At 39.4% G+C, this 15,475-nt stretch overlaps 1 protein-coding gene across 44 annotated transcripts in view; it reads right to left on the minus strand.

Moving 5' to 3' along the window:
• Positions 1–15,475, minus strand: part of PPP2R2B (protein phosphatase 2 regulatory subunit Bbeta) — a 495,140-nt gene that overhangs the window by 330,275 nt on the left and 149,390 nt on the right. For 10 of the 44 annotated variants that reach the window (XM_063811560.1, XM_054684668.2, XM_054684682.2 and 7 more), the window contains exons 1-2: positions 3,229–3,439; positions 585–743 (exon numbers count right to left, since the gene is read on the minus strand). The exons of 17 other annotated variants lie outside the window; for them this stretch is intronic. The gene's annotated coding sequence lies outside the window, so the exon portion shown is untranslated. Of the gene's footprint in view, positions 1–584; positions 744–3,228; positions 3,620–15,475 lie in introns of those variants that run through there. 17 more of the 44 variants (XM_063811561.1, XM_054684666.2, XM_063811563.1 and 14 more) reach the window with 13 other exon arrangements.

Consider the following 15,475-nt stretch of genomic DNA (forward strand, 5'->3'; position numbering starts at 1 on the left):
AATAACTTGCCCAAAGACATAATTAGCATATGGTGAAGCCAAGCTTTGAATCAAAGACTGATGTCAAAACCCATGTTCACAATTACTCTACAGCACTGTCTTCTCAAAATTCCCTCCAGCTATCACAGGAAAAATAAAGAATATTTCTACAGGATATTTGTCTTAGAGAAAAATTTAGTAGAAAAAGCTCCCAGGATTCAGGGAGGTGATCTTTTTCCCAACTAATTTCAGAGCTACATAAAAGAAGCTCGGTGATTTAATATCTTTCTGCACCCTGGGCCTGATGGTGTACCTCCCTAAAATCTGGTTTCTGTTTCTCAACTATAGGTGGTAGTGGATAACAGGCAACCTATAGCTACAGCTGTTAGTCCTTCCCACAGATCAACATGCAAAAGAGAAAGTGAGTTTCTCACATTCTGAGAGAGATGTTGCCCAGGCAACAAAGACAAAGCCAGAGCAACAGACCACCCAGCTGAGACAGGTTCTGTCTTCCGCACATTCTCCCATACCAGCGCCCACTTCTGTGGGGCAGCAGATGACTATGTTCATACACCCTTTTAATGGGGTGCCCCTGAAGGACTCACCTGCCACAACTGGACACAGTTGGCAAAGACATCTCCATGGACAGCCCAAACAATAGCTCCAGATTCTTGCTATGTAGTTGAGTGTTTAATGTTTAATCTGTAGACTATGCCAGAATAGCAACTCTACAGGTGAAAAGCTCAGTAGTTTCAATTTTGTGACTTGTAATAAGAAAAAAAGTTGGGCACTGAATTAAACATTTATTTAGAAAATTAATTAAACTAGTTTGCGTATCATGGCAGCCACTGATATAGCTCTGCCTCTTAATAGTTGTGTAACTTTTGATAAGTTACTTAATATCTTAATCATGAATTTGCTCATCTAAAAAATGGGCTTACAAATATAAGTAATTACCAAAGATATCTTTGTGAGAAGTGAGAAAACAAAGGTAAACTGCATAATATGTGGCACATAATCAGGCCTTACATGAAGGTTATAGTAATTATTACAAATAATCCCTACATTATAGGAATTATTTGGGTTTCTGAAAAGGTGGTTGGGCAGAAAAGATGAACAATCTCTTCCTTTGAGTCTATTTGCTAGTTTAAATTTAGTGGCAAAAGCAAGTTGCATCATAGTTGCTCCCGTAATAACTAGTGACATGGGCTCTACACCCTGCCTGCACAGGCTGTCTTTGCTGTGTGCTATAAAGCCCTTACCAGGCCCAATACAGTGTGAGGCACACAGTGGGTGCTCAAGAAATGCTTGTTGAGACTGTCAACCATGGGCCGTGCAGGCAGTTTAAAGCACAGTAGGCATCTGGATCTTTAAAGGAAATTGTACCGTTCTAAGAGTCATTAAATGAGTTCTTCAGGGAGGGCAGTAACAATATGCCATCTGATTGCTTTGTTCAGAAGTGCTTTCCGACTGAGTTAACCTACTAAAGATGCTGTTCTTTGCTACATAACCTCATGACTGCCAGTCCCTGCTAGGAAGTGGCTTTTCATGATGGCTTGCTGGTACGTGTGTACATGGAAGGAAGAGGCTGGCTACGGGGGAGAGAGCCCCAGAGCAGAATGAAGCTCCTGCCAACCTGTTCCAGCACACTGCTCCAGCACACTGTTGTGTCCTTTTATGCTGTGTGTGTGTGTGTGTGTGTGTTTGTTTTGTAGGGGAGTGGGTGGGTACATCTGCAGTATCCCCTACGTTTGAAAAACAGGTCTGAATCTCATAGAATTCTGTTAGAAAATCATTCCTCAAGCATAACTTAATTTTCTGAAAGTATTTTATCCTTTGACCACCAAAACCTCTTTGGAGAGAATTAAAATGGAAAAATGTGTAAGTAAGTACATCTCCAAATTAAACCATTTCTGCCTGGGCAGACCAAATTAGCCTTTTCTAGGGTGCAGAGTACAGTATGTTGTCTCTGGTCTTTGTTCTTCAGTAAAAGACTTCAGAGGGAAAAACTATTCTAGAGTGAATAACCTCCAAATGTTAATTTTGCAAAACTAATACTAGTGACTCATTAATATTTGTAAATCATCTAGATTTTGCCATTTTGAAAAACCCCATAAAGTGCTAATTAATAAAAGATATCATGTCTTATTAATGTTCACATAGTAATTACCAAAATCACAAATTCATCTGCTAAGTAGTCAGCAAACAAGACAAACGACTGTGCTCAGTTGAACAGATTATCAAATGCCTTTGGGAGTACAACCTGATAGCCCCAACTAAACCATGAATCAAGCAGCTACTCCTTTTGCCACATGGACAGGCAACAACAATTTCATCTCTCATGTGAGGTGGGACAGAGCAGTGGAGACATCCAGCAACTCGCATTCCCTAGAGCACACGTGCTTATGCAAGTGTCAGCGTTGCTCATGTATCTTTCTCTTACAACCTTTTACTGACACTTAAGATTTCGTTTCTTAGAGAGACATGAGAAAAGACTCAAAAGATGTCACCTAAAGTTAAACATGATCCTGCTAGCTTCTGCATGTAAAATACATATTGGTGAGCCTTCTCAGCTCTCAAAATGGAGAAATTTCATCTTCCTGTGAACTTCTATATCAGTTCATCTCTGCTTCTCTGTATCAGTTCATCTCTGTTTCTCTTCTGACACTCATTACCTGTACACATTCCACATCTCCTCCCCTAGAAAGGCATCTTAAGAACAGAGACCATGTCTCACTAGCCATTCAAGTATAACAACAAGTACTACTACTATTAATTATTAAGATGCCTACCATTTCTTATGGCTATAAATGTGCAAGTCACTTGGATGAGTGCTTTAATTTATTTAACTTTTATTTCTTCTTGTCATTTAATATTTACAACAGCCACTTAAGGTAGGTATATCTTCACTTTACCATGAGGCAACTGAGGCTCAGAGAGGCTGAGTGACAGAACTGGGATTCATCCCTAGGTCTGAAAGATTCTAAAGCCTTTGCTAAACTGTATGCTAAACTGTACCCATGCTAAACTGTACGTATCCAATATGGTGCCTAGTTGAGGGTTAAGTACATAGCAGACATTGATAAATATTGGTAGAATGAATGAATATCTTAATATCAATTAGCTTCTGCATCCCCTTGGTGGTTAAGATTAAACCTTTGCAGTTTCTACTTTTCTGTTTTCTTCCAAGTGTGCATGATATCAAGGATTATTGTTAGTACTGTGTATCAAAATGAAAGCTCACCTTACCTTTTTTATATCAGAAAATAAACACCTCTCCAGGACTCTCCCTCCTAGTTCAGAGTCTGCCGGGATGATATTCACTATTGGACACATTTGATGGCTTTTCATTTGTATTGGTGTTACTCACATGTTGGACTGTAAGTTAGATGGTAGGAAGCAGCCTAGTGTTCTTGGCATCTCCTCTCAGCTCTCTTCAACATCCTAGACTCCACAGCACATGGGGCGGGGACCTCAGGGTCTGGTGGCCACTGACTTCACAATAGTCAATGTTTCCTAATGGTGGGATAATGGGCTTTTGCTAGTTTAACCCTCTCAGCACATAGCATTCTCCCACTATCCTGGTAACAGTACCTTTACCATATAGCCCATGTGCTTGGAGGAAGTACACCCTACTCTCAGTTCTAGAGTAGAACTCTGGGTGGTTTAAGCCCATCAGCACATCCCATTGGCTTTGCTGCAGTGATCAGTTAAAATCAGAAGACTCAGTTCAGGCCAATGAGAAACAAGGAGGTGTTTGCTGGGGCTTCTGGGAAAAAATGCTTCCTGGCTCAGATAACGACAAGGGAAGAGGTTCTCTCTCCCTGTTGGAGATTCATGTAGAACAATAAAGATCCGGAAGATACTGGAAATAATTTTGGAAGTATAATGGAATTCAGCTTTAGGAGTAAGCGAGATGTCATAGGAAGCCAAGAAGAAAAATGGAAAAAAGTATTTCATTTGATGACATAGGTGAGCCATGTAGTCAAGCCTTGCTCCAAAGCTTTGACAGCTCCAGGTTTTTCCGCTACATGAGAGTCTAAATTTCTTTTTTTGTTTAGCCGGTTTTGAGCCAGATTTTCTCTGACTTGACACTAAAAGATTCTCAATATATCTAGGTGACAACTTTGATTGTTTCATGCTCATCCTCATATTTACTTTTCTTTTTCCAGAAAAACAAGTATGACAGAGGTCTGAAGGACCAGAGGGGACCACTTATTAGCTCATCACAAACTTGAAACAGGCAAAATGTACCTGTCAGAGCCTAAGTAGAACTGGATTGCATGATGTATGGCAGTGATCTTCCAGAGCGCTCTTAAGTGTGTTTGACACTAGTGAACTGTGTTTGAGTTGATTCTCCCTATGGCAGTCCCAAAGCCTAATTATGAAAACATGATAAAATCATTGCACAGTTAGACCATTGCACCATTGGCATTCCTAATAAACAGATCAGCTTAGCCCAGCACGATCCCTAGTGGGTTTGTGGGAAGCCCTTCTTAGGTTTCACAAATACTAAACATTTTCAAATGAATTAGTGAATGGTAGGAGTGCAAATTAATTCAGCCATTATTGAAGACAGTGTGGCAATTCCTCAAAGACCTAAAAACAGAAATACCATTTGACCCAGCAATCCCATTACTGGGTATATACCCAAAAGAATATACATCATTCTATCATAAAAGACACATGCACACATATGTTTATTGCAGCACTATTCACAATAGCAAACACATGAAATCCACCCAAAGGCCCATCAGCGATAGACTGGATAAAGAAAATGTGGTACATATACACCGTGGAATACTATGCAGCTACAGGAAAGAAGAAATGGTAGTTTGTTCCTTTGCAGGGACATAGATGGACCTGGAGGCCATTATCCTTACCTAACTAACACAGGAACAGAAAACCAAGTACAGCATGTTCTCATAAGTGGGAGCTAAATGATGAAAACATATGGACACATAGAGGGGAACAACACACACTGGGGCCTTTTGGAGGATGGAGGGTGGAAGGAGGGAGAGGATCAGGAAAAATAACTAATGGGTACTAGGCTTAATGCCTGGGAAATGAAATAATCTGTACAACAAATCCCCATGACACAAGTTTATCTATGTAATAAACCTGCACTTGTACCTGTGAACTTAAAATAAAAGTTAAAGAAAGTATCAGCTACTTAGATAATGATGTTCTTCTCTGACACCCCTGTGCTGTCTTTGCTCACAAGGACAACTGCAACTGAAAAGCACAAAGTCAGCACAAATAAGGGAATTACAGGTTTCAATGCAAAACCATCTTCACCAAAGTACAATGGTAGCTGCCTGAAGTTGAAGTAACAGCTTGGATCTGGTCTCTTGGACTTCTGATTGTGAAGGATGGGCCCTTCCCAAGTACTGGAGATTTAAGTACAAGGATAAGAAAGGACAGGACAACAGGGAGTCACCAAAGGGGGGTTATCCAGAGAGTGAGAAAATGGGATACAGTAACCTCTTGCTTTTTATTAGGGCCAGCTTCATAGATGAACAACTTGTGCAGTCACACAGGACCCTGTGGTCAGAAGGGCCTCTTTGTTTAGCTTTATGATCTGCTTTCACCATCCTGAAATTTGAAATACTTTTTGAATAAGGGACCATAACTTTTCATTTTGCTTTGTGTCCAGAATTATGTAGGCCATCCTGCTTGTTATAGATTTTTATTTCCCTCTTTACTAAAAATCACAAGGAGCAAAAAGAATGTGTTAGTTTGCTGAGAATGATGGTTTCCAGCTTCATCCATGTCCCTGCAAAGGACGTGAACTCATCCTTTTTTATGGCTGCATAGTATTCCATGGTGTATATGTGCTACATTTTCTTTATCCAGTCTATCACTGATGGGCATTTGGGTTGGTTCACCATATGCATTTTAATGTATCATGATCTTCTTTTGGTTAACAGTAATTTAACTCCAGAAAATACAAGAAGTTTGCTCCAATATACTGCCATTCCCTCTTCCCTCCTTTGTGCTATTACTGTCCTATATATTAAATCTATACATGTTACAAACCCAACACTACAGTGTTAAAATTATTGTTTCACACAATCCTATGTCTTTTAAAGAAATTGGGAAAAAGGAGAAAAAATATATTTTATGGAATCTTTTATACTAACATATTTATCATTTACAGTGCTCTTCATTTTTTCCTGTGGATTTGTGCTATCTTAGAGTACCATTTCCTGAAGGCCTTTCTTCCTTTGGTACATCTTTTAAAACAGGGCTGCTAGCAATACATTTGCTCAGTCTCTGTTTATCTGAAAATGTCCTTATTTTGCCCTCATTTTTGAAGGATAGTTTTGTTAGATACAGAATTCTTGTTTGACATTATTTTCTTTTTGCAGTATGGATGTGCCATTCTTCTTCCTTCTGGCATCCATGGTTTTAGATGAGAAGCCAGCCTAATTGCATGGATGCTCGCCTTTCTATGGTGCGTGCTATTCTTCTTGCTGCTTTCAAGATTTTCTCTTTGGATTTGGCATACAACAGTTTGACTATGATGTGTTCAAGTGTAGATCTATTTGTGTTTATCCTGCTTGGGTTTCTTTGAGCTTCTTGGGTGTATAGATTAATTTTCTAAAAAATCAAATTTTGGAAGTTTTGGCCATTATTTTTTCAAATAGGTTTTCTGTCCCTTTCTCTTCTCTCCTTCCAACATTCCCCTGACATGGTTGTTTCTGTGCTTGAGCTTGTCCCACAGGTTTTTGAGGGTCTGTTAATTTTACTGCAGCCTGTTTTCTCACCATTCTCTAGATTGAGTAATTTCTATTGATTTATAGTTCACTGATTCCTTCTCTCTCAAACCTGTTGTTGAACTCTCCAGTGAAAAATTTTAAATTACCATTATTGTACCCTTCAGCTACAGAATTTTCACCTGGTATTTTTAAAATAAATTCAATATCCTTATTAAGAATCTATTTGTTGATCTCTTGTTACCCCACTTTTCTTTAATTCTTTAAACATGGCTTGCTTTAGTACTTTGGAAATATTTATAATAGCTGCCTTGAAATTTTTGTCCACGAATATTTGGTAACACTCACAGAGTTTCTATTAACTGTTTTTCTTTTCTTGAGTATGGGTCACACTTTCTTTTCTTAAAAATGGGACATTTAAGATAACACATTGCAACTACTCTGAATTCTGATTTTTTTTTCCCTTTATGGTGGTTGTTGCTGGTATTTTGTTTGTAACTTGCCTGGACTAAATCTGTGAAATCTGTTTCCCCTAGGCTACTAATGCCTATGCTAGTCTAAAATATATATACATTCCTGATTTTATTATTTATTTATTTATTTACTTTTTTTTTTTTTTTTTTTTCCGAGACGGAGTCTTGCTGTGTTACCCAGGCAGTGCAGTGGTGCGATGTCAGTTCACTGCAAGCTCCGCCTCTCGGGTTTATGCCATTCTCCTGCCTCAGCCTCCTGAGTAGCTGGGACCACAGGCTCTGATTTTATTTTTAAACTTGGCTTGCTAGAGGTTGCTCCTGTGTCTGTACAGCCTTAGTGGTCAGCTCATGATTGAACATCATTTATGTTCAAACACCTTAAACCACTAAGATTTCCATCCTTTGCCCTTTTTCACCTATTTTCAGGTAGAGGAGCATATACAAAGTTCAGGCTCTTTTCAAGCTCCCCTGAGTCTGATATCTGCTGGACCTTTTTGAGTCTCCTATGCACATGCATTGAGACTTTGGGTAAACCAGAAGCATATAAAGGGCTTCTGTCTCTTCAATCTCCACTGCCCATATGCACAGCCTCAGCCAGCAATATGCTGTCTCTGATCACAACTGCAACTTCAGGCTGATGGAGCTGATGGCCCTCCCAACTCACTCCCATCCAAGATGATCATTTCTATTGACAGCTTTGCTTGGTGTCTGCACTGCCCAGCTCTTCAAACTGGTTGAGTCTCCTTCAACATCTACAGAGAAGCTACTGGTCATCATGGCTTGCTGTACCTTGGCAGAACCTATAGGCTGGGTTGAGGTGGATGAGAGGAGCCCTAGGTCAGAACATCTCAGATTCCCAGTGTTCCTGAGTGATGCCCCATGATTTTTAAAAAATAAACACTTCTCAGGTTGTCATAGGCCTTTGGCTGATTTCCAGAGCACAAATAGTTGAAGTTCCCAACTTTGCACAGCTCTATCATTGCATTTTGGGAAGAGGATTTACCCAACCTCCTCCTAGAGTCATAGCTAAAGGTCCACTCTTTGCCTTGGGTTTTGACTCGTCTCTCTCTTCTTCCTTCATTTTCCCCTTTCACACACTTAAGTTCAACACATGCTAGTGGCTCTAGAGCAATAAAATCTTTCTTGCACATATAAGATAACTTCAGCAACAGATTATATAGTACTATTGATATAAACCACACAGATTAACTTGCGGCAAGTAAAAGCATTCAGTGAACTCTCTAAACACTGCTTGCCATCTATCCTTAGGCTTGTAGCCTTTCCTGCAGGCAAGGAGTGGTGGATATCTGATGCTGCCTGCATGCTGTTACACCTGTCACAACTCTAGCACACATCACTAAATGACTGCAACTTTCTTCCCCACTAACCCTAGACATGGTCTCAGAATCTTCCTCAGACAGAACTCCAGGCAGCCATTATGTGGTTCAGAAGATGAGACCTTGTAGCCATACTTTCTTCTTTTTTTTTTAGATGGAGTCTCACTCTGTCACCCAGGCTGGAGTGCAGTGGTGTGATCTCGGCTGACTGCAACCTCTGCCTCCTGTGTTCAAGTGATTCTCCTGCCTACTCTCTCCTACTCCCTGAGTAGCCGGGATTACAGGCACCTGCCACCATGCCTGGCCAATTTTTGTATTTTTAGTAGAGACGGGGTTTCACCATGTTGGCCAGGCTGGTCTCCAACTCCTGACCTTGTGATCCACCCGCCTTGGCCTCCCAAAGTGCTGGGATTACAGGCGTGAGCCACCACACCTGACCACCTTCAAGTCCCCAAAGCTGAAATGTATAATTCATCGCACTATCTGCTGTGCTTCCACATATCAGTCAAGGCTTGGGGTTGGTTTCCTGAGGAACATGTCTTTTTTTACTTGTGCCTCAAGCTCAGCTCCTGTGACAGTTTTTCTTCTGAACCTTTGCACTTATTCCTTTGGTGATTTCATCGATCTTCATGATTTTAAATCCCATCCATTTATTGGCCCTTTTTAGGTTTATATATATATAGTTTTAGATCAGACCTCTCCCCCAAACTCCAACTCTCTACATGCCATCTCCACTTGGAAATCTAAAGGACACCTCTAAGTCACCATACCCAAAACTGAACTGTTCCCACCTGGGGCCTCTTCCACATATAGGCTTTTTCCATCTTGATTGATATTAATTTATCTGCTCAGATGCTCAGACCAAAAAAAAAATCGAGTTATTCTTAATTCTCTTCATTCTCTCTCATACCATCAGGAAATTCTGCTGGTTTTACTTTAAAAATAAATCAGAACCCTGTGCCTTCTTACCACTGTCATGCTACCATCCTAGTCTGAGAAATACCATCTTTCACAGGACTATTGCAACTGGTTTTACTACTTCTAACTTTGATCTCTCATATTCCATACTCAACATGACACCCAGAGTGATCCTTAAACCCTGGTATACTATACTCAACATCGTAGCCAGAAAGATCATTTTGAAAAATGAAGCTGATCATATCAGTTTTCTACTCAAAACATTCTGGTGGCTTCCCATTTTGCTTAGGGAAAACGCCAAAGGCTTTTCAGTGACTTACAATACTCTTCATAGTCTGTCTTGCCACCTTCTTCAATTTACTCATCTTTCACTACACTGCCTCTTACTCCTTTCCAGCCTTGCTGGCATCCTTAATGCTTCTGGAAAACATGATACCGGCTTTTTGGAGCCTTTGCATTGGCTATTTTCTTTTCCTGAAATCCTTTCTTCAAATATCCAAGTGACTAATTCTCTCACTTCCTTCAAGTCTTTGCTCAGATATCACCTTCTCAATGACGCCCACCCTGTATTTATAATTGCAAACCCTATCCTTCCCATCTGTGTGTCCCCACTGCCCCCCTACCTCTCTCTTCTTCCACATCCCTCTCACTCATTCCCACATTTCTGTTCTTTTCACAGCATATTACTTTCTACTATATGATTTACTTATTTCCTATCCTTAATGTTTGTCATCTGTTTCCTCCTTCTCTAGAACGTAACTCAAAATGGGTGGGGACTTTTGTTCAGTGACATATCATTTCACGGTTTCTAGAAATGTGCCTGGCATGTAATAGACATTCAAAAAACATTTGTTGAATGAACAAGTCAGTGGCGGATCTATGGTTCTGATATAGTTTTAGAAAACATGCACCGAATGTGAGAACACTTTCCAAAGAAATGTCAGGAGAAGCATAGTTAAAAGAAATGTCAATAGACTCCATGAAAAAGAAGAGTCCATGGCAAAAAGAAGAAAAGAAAAAAATTGATTGGGAAATGATGGATATAATATACTTATCTTGGTGAATCATGCGGTACATTAGCATAGTAAAAGTTATGAGAAGTCGTACAGGAAAAAAATGGGCTTAATTTTATTATTTAAAAAAAGAGTTCAACACAAGCTCAAACTTCAAAAAAAAGATCTCTATATTATATTGTATAAATAAAATCAGCAGCAGTTTTGCGTGTGGGCTCTGGAGATAGACTGCTAGGGTTTATATCTTGGCTTGCCATTTTCAAGAGTTATTTGATATCTCTAAGCCTCTGCTCTTTTATCTGTAAAATAAGGTAGTATGTATACTACAGGTTTGGGGTTAGAATTAAGATAACATAAGTAAAGAGTGCCTAATACATAGTAAGAACTCCCACAATTTTACAAATTAAACAATGATCTAAATGCCTGTGATCTGCCAGTTATTATCCTTGATTCTGGGGATACAGATTAGAAATTGGTCCCTGGTCTCACAGAATTTATGTTCTGTAGGCAGAAGACAGACTAGAAACGCATAAACCAATAGATGAACATTTTCTGATAGTGGCACTATTATGAAGAAAATAAATCAGGGTTATGTGATAGAAAGAGTGGAATGGAGGGCCGCTTTAGACTGAATAGTCCAGAAGGATTTTCAGAGGAGAGGTTGCTTATACTGAGAGCTGGTCAGTGAGGATCCAGTCAAGCAAGGGTCTCTCTGGAGGAACAGCAACACAGGCAGAAGGAACAACAAGGACAGATGTGTCAAGGGAGGAATAAGCTTGGCTTGCTCAGGATTAGATAAAAAGTCCATGTGGCCGGTCATGGGGAGTGCTGGAGAAAAATAGCATTTTTTGTAGCTCTAAATAACACTAACCCCTCTGGGTCTTTATTTGTGGGATGACTTTTCAATTTATAATTCTTTCTTGGGGGAAAGAAGAGAGGCCCTGGAGGGATTGTGGCAATGGGCCAGTGGTCTGGAGGGGAAGAGGGAGGCAATGATCACAGTTCTACAATTCAGGGAGAATTGACTAGCCTGTTTTGAACAGGCTTCCCAGGTTAACGTGGTAATCTTTTCTCTCCACCATTCACAAAAAGGGCAGTGGGGTTAGGTGGACATGAAATGTCAACTCAGAGGATAAGGGAATATGAATTAAAAATGCAGAAGAAAAGGCTTGTACCTGGGACTCATTGACATTGTGGTTTCTCTTGAACCCTGATGCTCTCATTGTTGTTGAAGCCTAAGCTCATTTCTCTTTGTTGATATTAGAATTTTATGTCTAAAATTTCTTTTTTATGTATTCTCATCCCACCTTTCTCTTTTTGGAATGCAGAGACTAGTCTCTTGGATATAGCTAAACATCCAGGAGAATGCTTAGCAAATACTACATGGTATTACTTTTAACTTGCAAAAGCTTAATTGCTCACCATATTATAATAAAGTCCCCCTCACATGTCCAGTGAATGTAAATTCTCACTGGTGTTCCAGCTAGTTGCCTGAATATTTTGTTCACTATTGTGCCAAAGATAATTTTTTTTTTAGTGCTCTTCTATACTCTATAGTTCTATACTCTATACTTCTATAGTTGAGCTCTTCTATGCTCAACTATAGTTGAAAGGAGGAGAAAGTGATATCTCTGTAACGCAAGCCAGAGCCTTCCGCAATAATACATTGGCAAGTGGCAATGTGATGAAAATGTTTTAAGTTTAAGATGTTTCCCATCTTAGTGTTTCTGAGTGCAGATCCAACCTGCTTGTTATTCTTCTGCTACACAATGGGAAATGCAGGTAAGAAGATTGCTGACCTCCCTGCAGCTTTGAGACAAAATTTCTTGACTGCTAGCTCACAATAGGCCTTCTTGGAACTGTCCGGAAATAGCACCCTCTCTCAATAATCTCTTCTTTCTAAATGGGCAGTGCTGTTTTGATCAACTTAACCCCAGTCAAGGGTACCCTATAGCACCAATTCAAAGATTCAAGGGTTGACTGTTTGCTTATCGAGATTTACTCAGATGTCATCTTCCTTCTTTCTTGGCTTTTGAGGCATTTCATTATTCCTAGCAACTCTAGTCGAGGGTAAACAAGAGGCACTGGGAATAAAATTGAAGCCACTTTTAGCTTCTTATTAGCAGGTATGGGAAAAACCTGGGGGTAACTTGGGTGGGTGGTAGAAAGGACTGAAATTGTCCAAAGTGAGGTTTGAGAAATATCTATGTGTTCTAATTAGCCCCACCTTAACTTTTTCTTTCCATAACATAGTTTACAGTGAGTTGACTATAAATGGAAAACACCTCTTAATTCTCTTAACAATTAATAAAGAAGTTACTTTCCTATATAATGTAGAAGACTAATTTAGAAGAGAATTGTGTGTGAGTGCACACATGGCATATGTGTAGATGCATGCACATGTGTGAGTGAATGGATTCCCCCAACCTCCAGCAGCATATCCATGTCTGGTCATCAGTAATAATCTGAAATATTTCCTGTCATTCTTCCTGAAACACCAGGAGAATTTCAAACTCTTTGAACCTTCCTTACTATGTTTGAACTGAATCGTTTAGATTGGCCCACCCATTCATTCAGTAACTATTTACAAACATCACTCCCTTTTATTTGTTTGTTTTCCTTAAATTAGGTCAAAGTCATCTCCAGGGAACTGGGATTCTTGAATTCAAGGCCTATTGTATTCTAAGGTTTATCAAGTTATCAGCCTGTTCCTCAGCTTTCTATCCTGGTTTGAAAGGATAATTTGAATTACCAAAGATATTAAATTGATATGGTTTGGCTGTGTCCCCACCCAAATCTCATCTTGAATGGTAGTTCCCATAATCCCCACATGTTGTGGGAGGGTCCCAGTGGGAGGTAATTAAATCATGAGTGTGGTTACCCCTATACTGCTGTTCTTGTGATAGTGAGTTCTCAGGAGGTCTCATGGTTTTAAAAGGAGCTTTTCCCCCTTTTGCTTGGCACTTTTTCTTGTCTGCTGCCCCGTAAGACAGGCCTTTGCTTCTCCTTTGCCTTCTGCCATGACTGTGAGGCCTCCCCAGCCATGTGGAACTGTGAGTCCACCAAACTTCTTTCCTTTATAAATTATATTTCCTTTACAAAGTGTTGGGTATGTCTTTATTAGCAGCATGAGAACAGACTAACAAACAGATCTTTGGACAATAGATTCCATGAAGAGACTGAAGACTCTAGTGGCCCAGGTGGCTGGATCTTCTCCTAGCTTTCCTCTTCTTTATATACATCCCATTTGTGATCATGATAAACAAGGTCAAAGAGCAGTGAGAAAAGGAAAACTAACCACCTAGTATATGCAGAGAGATATCAAATGCTGAAGTAGATCAAGAAGACTTCCTTGAGCAAGGCGGCAGGAGGAGAAAGCTATATCTAGCAGAGATATTACAGCTGTGGAGGTATCAAAGAAGCTTTAAGAATATGGAAGGACAGCCTAGGAAACTGTTTCTTTACCTGTACCAGCACTAAGCATGCTAAAATATTCACGTGGGAATTATATCGTATGCTGTTTTAATTAAAGCTGGTTGTATTTTACCTTGGAATTGTAACTAATTCTGTTTGCTCTTTGAGAAATTCTTATATATATATTTAATATCCTTTGCTTCAGCAGCTGAGATTTCAAGTAACAGGGATTGGAAAATAATCCCATGTGTTTCCAACTGGATGAATTTTTTGGTTGTAAAGTTATTTCCTAAGATTTTTTTTTCAATTAACATATTAGATCCTTGAGGAGTATCCTGGATAAATGCCCAAGTTGCTCTTTGGTTAAGTAGAATAGCACAAAGTCTGTATCCAGGGAACCCAATCCTCTGATTACAGAGCAGGTCAAAGCTGCACCTTAATTATTTCTTTAAAAAATCAAAAGATTTTTAAAATGATTATTAGGGAGTTTTTATTCCCATTCTCTCTCAGATAAGTATTTTGGCTATGGCACCTGATTCTTGAGAAAAAAACAAGAGAAAAAAATAAAACCTATTATCAACCACACTTGGGATAACATTAAGGGCCACCTCACTTTATTCTGAAATTTCTACTTCAGGGAGATTACCAAGCTTCCAGAGAGAAGCAAAATGAGACCCATCTAAGAACATGTGACCTATTATGACAAACGGAAGTTCTGAGGTGTCCTGGAGTTAGAAGAGGTAGTTTTTCATAAGAAAAAAAAAAAAAAAAGAATCTGTTGGGTGCCTGGGGAGACTTTGGCCTCAACAAATATACCTGTAGCTTTTCTAGGTTTAGCTGTAGCCTAAAATTTAAAACTAAATATTTGAAAGTTGTATCCAATTTCCTCAAAGCTGAAAGAGAAATCGGAGACCAAACTTTTTTTTTTTTTTTTGATTGAAAGGTGTTGCTGAGGCGAACAAGGACTATTATTCTAACAACATAGAGCACGTTCTTCCAGATCACCAGCTGATAATGTCTGTAAATAGGTAGGGGTAATCTGAATGTAGAATGATGGAGAAGACAGAATTTACCTTTGGTATGGAAAAAAAGATGGGAAATTATCACTCTTCTACTGCAAAGCATTCATACTCCATCAGTTACCATTGATTAATTTATGTATTTATTTATTCTCCCTACGATTATGTATTGAACTTAAATTAGTTTCTAGGCATTGAAGATTCAACAGTAAATCAGACAGACTTAGATCCAGTCCTCAAAGTACTTAAAATCTATCTGTGCCTCTCAAAATTCATATGTTGAAATCCTAACCTGCAAGGTGATGGTATTAGGAGCTGGGGCCTTTGAGAGGTGACTAGATCATGAGGGCAGAGCCCTCACAAATGGAATTAGTGCCATTATGTAATAGGCTCCAGATAGATCCTCATTCCTTCCATCATGTGAGGTACAGCTAGAAGGCACTGGCTATGAGCCAGAACACAGGCCCTCACCAGACTCCAAGTTTACCAGCACCTTAACCTTGGACTTTCCAGCTTCCAGAACTAGGGGAAATAAATTTATGTTGTTTATAAGCTACTCAGCTTATGATATTTTATTATAGCTGCCTGAATGGACTATGACAC

Source organism: Pan troglodytes, chromosome 4 (assembly GCF_028858775.2).
Source record: "Pan troglodytes isolate AG18354 chromosome 4, NHGRI_mPanTro3-v2.0_pri, whole genome shotgun sequence".
In the NCBI taxonomy this organism is placed as follows: Eukaryota; Metazoa; Chordata; class Mammalia; order Primates; family Hominidae; genus Pan; species Pan troglodytes.